The 7,237-nt window shown below is 42.6% G+C and overlaps 1 pseudogene; it reads right to left on the reverse strand.

Annotated features, from left to right (window-relative positions):
- Nucleotides 1-4,840: 4,840 nt before the first annotated feature.
- Nucleotides 4,841-5,725, reverse strand: LOC129042404 (large ribosomal subunit protein uL18-like; annotated as a pseudogene).
- Between the last annotated feature and the right edge of the window lie 1,512 nt (nt 5,726-7,237).

Below are 7,237 nucleotides of genomic sequence, written 5' to 3' on the forward strand. Positions count from 1 at the left end.
CACCTTCCGGGTTCCAGCAGTTCTCCTGCCTCAGCCTCCTGAGTAGCTAGGATTACAGGCGCCCGCCACCAAGCACAGCTAATTTTTGTATTTTTTAGGAGAGACGGGGTTTCACCATGTTGGCCAGGCTTGTCTTGAACTCCTGACCTCCAGTCATCTGCCCACCTTGGCCTCCCAAATTGCTGGGATTACAGGTGTGAGCCACCGCGCCTGGCCATGTGTCTTTTTATATAACCAAAAGACCTCTGAAAGGGCAGAGTAGAGGAAAAGTTTTTATTGTACACTCTTTTGTAGTTCTTGAAATTTGAACCATGTGAATATATTATCTGTTTAAAAAAAAAAAGTGAAGATTTTAATTTTTTAAAACTTGTGAGTACTAGTGTTCAATGCTTCTTACCTGTTAGGTGATGATTGGGTTCTAGGAATGGTGGATGGTAAATCTCTCTCAATGACAACAAATGTCAAATACAAAAGCAATGATAACAAAGGTACTAAAGACCCAGACATTCTCTGGGTTCTGTGCTTGATGATGTAATTGTTGGCTTGCAAGGGAGTTGTTCACAAGGAGATAATAACCTGATTATGCCCAACGGAATCTATATCAATCGGCAGAGAATGTTCTGTATTTCTCCCAAGTTTTTGAAAACAATCTTTTTTTTCATTTCTTCCAGCATAAAAATGCATAGTTAACATGCATTTGGAATAATCTTTTCGAGCCATATGGATTTAACTGTGCTTTTTTTGGAAAGAAGCAAGAGGGAGAGTGGATATACATTTTCTTCACGTTTCTTCTGCCTTCTATTTAGCTAGCAATTTTGTGAGAGAACCTAAGCACAGCTTAGAGGAATGCGAAGTCGGCCTCCCAGTGGGCACTACTTCTCTGTTTTGAGAGTTTCTCTGCATGGCAAGCCCTCCTATACTCCTGCCAAACACTACCAGTCTGCAACTTCCTTACTACACATTGCAAAATTTTATGCAGGTTTTTTCCCCCTTCCTTCTGATTTGTTTCTAATCCCCTAACTCCCTGCAAGTCTAGTTGCCCTGGGTCCTTCTAAGACTCCATGGAAGTAAATGGGTGTTAATATTATTAATTGATTACTTCATTCCATAAACATTTACTAAGTCCCTAGTATGTGTCTGGCACCATGTCAATGCTGGAAACTCAAAAAAGAATAAGAAATGATTCTGAATTTAAGGCACTTACAGTTGTTTTGGAGAGACAGAAATACAGTACAGCGTGGGAAGTACGTGGGTGCTATGTGAGCACCAGAAAGGGGCACCTAACCCAGCTTTGGTGGGAGAGTGGGATAGGAAGGGATTCCTGGGGAAGCAAGGCATGAGAAAAGGCTTAAAGGATAAGTGGAAGTTAACCAGGGAAGGTGGGGTGAGGGGGATGAGCAGGGTTGGATATTGGAGGTAAGGACTACATGTGTGAGAGTGAGAAGGAGCCTTCTGTGTGATAGGAGGGGTACGGTTTCAGCAAGAGCAAAGGCTTGGAGGTGAGAAAACACCCCAGGGGTATGTGTGTTCATTCAGTTTAACTAGGATGTGATATGTGCAGCAGGAAACGGCGGTAAATGAGGAAAGGAGGACGTTATTGAGAACATCAAGTGCAACAGAGGGGCAGAAACACAGGACTGAAGATACTGACAAGTAATAGGTCATGGGTGACCTTGATGAAGTGGTTTCTCAGGAGTGGTAGGGCCTGAGACAGGATCTGGTATATTGAGGAGTGAAAGGGAGGTGAGGCTGCACTCAGATAATAGTTAACATTTACAAACCACTTTCTATATGACAAGGCTCTAATGCATTCATTTCTCACAACAGCCTGAGAGGTAGACATTATCCACAGCCTTATTTTACAGATGAGGAAACTGAGGCACAGAAAGGTTAAGCAACTTGCCAAAGGTCATACAGGTAGAAGTGGCAGAACTGAGAGCTTAAGGCTCCAGAAACCAAACTCCTGACCAGTAAGAAACTGGGATTCCAGAAATGCAGCCATTGCTAGAGAGTGACTCAAGGCTACTGGAGATTGTAGCACATTTATAGACACAAAGAAAGGTGCCTGGAGACATGCGAAGAGTGATGTCTGACAGAGCAAGGTCCAGGAGGATGAGGCTGTGCCCTGGATTTGACAATAAGAAAATCACTGGTGACCTCTCAGCAGTTTCAGCAGCAGTTGGGGAGGAAGCCAGATGAACCAGAATGAGGAGAAAAAGGGCTTAAGAGCCACCATTCAAGCACAAGGGGTGGCAATGCCCGAGGGTCGGATGGAGACAGCCCCATCCAGAGGCAGCAGAAAGGGAGTGCATTAGTCAGGGTTCCCCAGAAAAAATATAGGAGTGTGTGTGTGTGTGTGTGTGTGTGTGTGTGTGTGTGTGTGTGTGTGTGTGTGTGTGTGTTTATGGAGAGAGGGAGAGACAGACAGATTGATTTATTATAAGAAATTGGCTCAAGTGGTTATAGAGGCTGACAAGTTCTAAGGTCTGCAGTTGGCAAGCTGGAGACCCGGGAGAACTGATGATGTAGCTCCAGTCTCAATGTTAGCAGGCTTGAGACCTAAGAAGAGTTGATATTTCAGAATGAGTTCGAAGGCAGGAAAAAATCCAGCATCCCAGCTGGAAGACAGTTAGGCAGGAGGAGTTCCCATTTACTTGCCGTAGGGAGTTCCATGCAGGCCTTTGATTGATTGGATGAGGCCAACCCACATTAGGGAGGACAATTGGCTGTACTCAGTCTACCAATTCCAAGACTATTTTCTTTTTTTCCCTTTTTTTCCTCTGCATTTTTGCTCTGCTTTATCAAATGTTGATTTCATCCAGAAACATACTCACAAACACACCCAGAATGATGTTTGATCAAATATCTGGTCGCCCTATGGCCCAGTTAAGTTTATATCTAAAATGAATCATCACAGGGAGATAAGGCCAAGTATGACTGCAGATAAATCTGTTTTGGAAAACAGAAAGTTCAGAAGAGGACAGACTTTTGCCCTCTCCTAATAACATATATGCATTAAACTAGAAACAATCTTTCTTTTTTTCTTTCTTTCTTTCTTTTCCTTCCCTCCCTCCCTCCCTCACTCCCTCCTTCCCTTCTTTTTGACAGGGTCTCATTCTGTTGCCTAGGCTGGAGTGCAGTGGCATGATCTCGGCTCACTGCCAACTCCACCTCCCAGGGTCAAGCGATTTTCCTGCCTCAGCCTCTTGAGTAGCTGGGATTACAGGCGTGCACCACCACACCCAGTTAATTTTTGTATTTTTAGTAGAGATGGGGTTTCACCGTGTTAGCCAGGCTGGTCTTGAACTCCTGACCTCAAGTGATCCACCCGTCTCAGCCTCCCAAAGAGCTGGGATTACAAGCATGAGCCACCGCACCCAGCCTAGAAATAATTTCTTAAACCAACTTCAGCTGGATCCCTGAGGTCAGGGTGACGTTTTCCATTTCTCAAATGTCTTTGAAAGAGTGGAGGCTGAGCTTTCAACAGTAAATTATTATTTATAACTTTTATTATTATCTAAAAAAGTGCCAGTTTTGTGATTGGCATTTAAAAACACTGAGTTATGTTCTAATGATGACAGACTCTTGCTAACCATATGGCTACCTTGTATCAGTTACCGAGATACACATGTTCAGCCCTGCTGTATGTCCTGGTCCTTGAACCTTCTCACAGACAGTGCGTGAGTGAGGCTGGGCGGTTCAGTGACCTGGGCGGTTCAGGAGTCTGTCGCTCAGCCAGGAAGTTTCACAGCCAGAATTTAAACGCACATCTGTTAGACTCTAAAACCAATAGCCTCACCACTATGCAAGCACACTTGTAATCCAGTATGTCCACCAAATTTTATTCTAAACTATCTTAAAGGAGAAATTTTACTTTGAGACAGGGTCTCGCTCTGTTCCCCAGGCTGGAGTGCAGTGGCGGGATCTTGGCTCACTGCAACCTCCGCCTTCAGGGCTCAAGCAATACTCCCACCTCAGCCTCTCAAGTAGCTGGGACTACAGGTGCACACCACCATGACTAATTTTTTTTTTTTTTTGAGACAGAGTCTCACTCTGTCGCCCAGGCTGAAGTGCAGTGGTGCCATCTCGGCTTACTGCAACCTCCGCCTCCCAGGTTCAAGCAATTCTCCTGCCTCAGCCTCCTGAGTAGCTGGAATTACAGGCATACATCACCATGTCCAGCTAATTTTTTTTGTATTTTTAGTAGAGGCAGGGTTTCACCATTTTGGCCAGGCTGGTCTCAAACTCCTGACCTTGTGATCTGCCCACCTCGGCCTCCCAAAGTGCTGGGATTACAGGCGTGAACCACTGTGCCTGGCCCCTGACTAATTTTTTTATTTTTATTTTTGTAGAAACAAGGTCTCACTATATTGCCCAGGCTGAGAAATTTTTTTTTTTTTTTTTGAGATAGAGTCTCACTCTGTCACCCAGGCTGGAGTGCAGTGGCACAATCTCAGCTCACTGCAACCACTGCCTCCTGGGTTCAAGCGATTCTCCTGCCTCAGCCTCCTCAGTAGTTGGGACTACAGGCGCCTGCCACCACACCCAGGTTATTATTATTATTATTATTATTTTGTATTTTTAGTAGAGACAGGATTTCACCATGTTAGCCAGGATGGAGAAATTTTAAATGAAGGGTTTGCAAGGCTCTCCAAGAAAACAGACAGGCATTATTTATTATTTCACAAAGTTTTTGCTTCAAAATACATACAACATCTTATTTTTTTAATTTAGGAAATTTTTATTAACAAACTTCAAATTTGAGGGGATTGTTTTTGTTTTTTGCTGTCAATAAGTTTATTGTCTTTATCTGAAAAATCCTCACAGAAAGTTGTTTGATTTAGCTCTCAGCAGCCCACTCCTGAGCTCTGAGGAATCTTGCCCTCTTTTGAGCTACCCTTTCTTCCAAGCAAGGGACATTTTGGGACAGTTCCACCTCTTCTTTTTAACTTCTTTCTTGGGCTTCTTCTCATAGACTGGATTCTTTCGTATAGTAGCATGACCTTTCTTATACATCTCCTCCATCATGTCTGAAGTTACGCTGTTCTTTATGTATTGGGAGAGCTGTTTCTTGTAAGCATCTTCATCTTCCTCCATTAAGTAGCACGTGTACTGCAACATTCTGGCCCTTGATGTACTTCCGGTGTATTTCTGCATTAAATTCCATGCTTTCAGAATCATAACCAGGGAATTATTTGGTACTGTGAGGGACAGACAAGCCTCCATCCACAGCTCCCTTCAGGATGCCGAAAACTTTATTGTCAGTGGTAGTTCTGGCAAGGCCTGCATCCAAATAGCAGGTAAAGGTGCCTGGCTGTCCATCAGTGCTTTCCACATTGTATTCATCTCCAGTCACCTCCACCTGGCCTTCATAGATCTTGAACATGCCAAAACTATTGAGAAGGCTGTGGGCCAGCAGCAGGCTAGTACAATATGCTGCAGCATCATTTGTCAGGCCAACCTTCACACCACATTTTGGCAGTTCGTGTGCATATGCTGCAGACTATCATATCCCCTTCTATACAGGCATAAGCAATCTGACAAATGAGATCTCTGTTACACGAACTATCATTATGTATTTGGGTGTGTTTTATTTATTTTTATTCTGTATCACCAAGTGTTTGTGAGCATAGTAATCAGTTTTACCCTCTCGTTGTCTTCTAAATTTCACTTGGTATCTCTTAAAGTAGGCCTTATTCTTAACAACTTTAACAACAAACCCCATCCTGTGGAACAGAGACCCGCATCCGCTGCTCAACAGAGACCTTGCAGGCCCAGCAGTGCTGGGGGCAGAAAAGGCACAAAATTCAAATGTTTATTTCAAATAAATTTAAAGAGGGAAAGAAATATCCGCCAAAATGTTACCTCCCGGAATTAACTGTCACACTTCTGTTTCCCCTGAGACTGTCTATAGGCATATACAGTGTGTATGTGTATATATGTTTGTGCAGATATATTTCTTTACATAAAGAGCATCATTGTGTAACTATGCACACATAAAAATATAATTTTAACACCATTTTGATGGCTGCCTGAAATACTTTTATAACAGACTTGTCTATGCCATAAGTTCTTGGGAAAACAAATAATCATAAGAATAATATCAATTGATATAAGAATATTTGTCAGTTTACTTAATAAATGCTAGGAGGAAGTCTGTTAAAATTTTTTTGTAATTTGTATTGGAGTGCCTTAACTGTTTAATATAGACTGGAGGGTGGTAGAGCATACAGGTGAAGTGTACAGGCTGAGGCTTAAATCTCAGCTCCCAGTTCCCCATTTGCTGCGTGACCTTGAGCAAGTCGCTTATCCTCTCTGTGCCTTGGTTTTCCAATCTATATAAAGGGGAATAATAGAACTTAAATGAGTTAGTCCATGTAAAGTGCTTTAGATCAGTGCCTGGCTCCTGGTAACAATTAGTTTGTGTTACAAGATATATTCATCTGTACTCTATAAACATTCAAGTTGCTGAGTCACTTAGTCCAAGAAAACCCCAAGGCAGTTTGACATAGCTGAGGCGGTTGTAGGGGAATTTTTCGGGCTGATTCCTGGGGTGGGAACTTGGAGTCTGTATTTTTACAGAACTCTTCAGGTAAGTGAGTCTTAAGGTCAGCCGGGTTTATGAACCACTGGGTGAGAACACTGGGCACAGTCAGACAGCAGTTGGGTGGTGGGCGAGACTGGAAGGATTCAGAACAGTGAGTTTGAGACAGCCCGCCCAGACACAGTGGCCCTTTGTAAGCAGCAAAGCAGGGTGATATGATATTTAAAACTGGAACTTTGTCAGCTGAGAGTCAGTTGAGATAAAGAAGGCCAAAGCAACAAAAAGATGGAAGAAACCCACAGATTGAGTAGGTTTCTCTCTGAAGTTACTGAGTATTTTGTGCGGGAATATTTTTTCTTCTTTTTGTTCCATTTGGTTTTGTGTATCTTATTTTTAAAAGCATGCAGAGATACATTTTTTCCTTCTTGTGATAACAGCTAATGTTTACTTAGTGTGTGTCATGGCTGTGCTAGCAGTTTTTAAGCTTTCTTCATGTAATCTTCCAGACAGCTGTATGAGGCATGTTCTATTGTTCCCACTTTAAAAGGAAAAAACTAAAATTTGGAGACGTTAAATAACTTACATAAGGCCCATATCCATTTTTCCTTTCTTTTTTTTTAATGGAATTTCACCTTTATTTGGAGTGTTCACATCCAGCGAAAATACATTTCCCAGTACCTCTGACAGCTATGT

Source organism: Pongo pygmaeus, chromosome 7, assembly GCF_028885625.2.
Source record: "Pongo pygmaeus isolate AG05252 chromosome 7, NHGRI_mPonPyg2-v2.0_pri, whole genome shotgun sequence".
Taxonomy (NCBI): domain Eukaryota; kingdom Metazoa; phylum Chordata; class Mammalia; order Primates; family Hominidae; genus Pongo; species Pongo pygmaeus.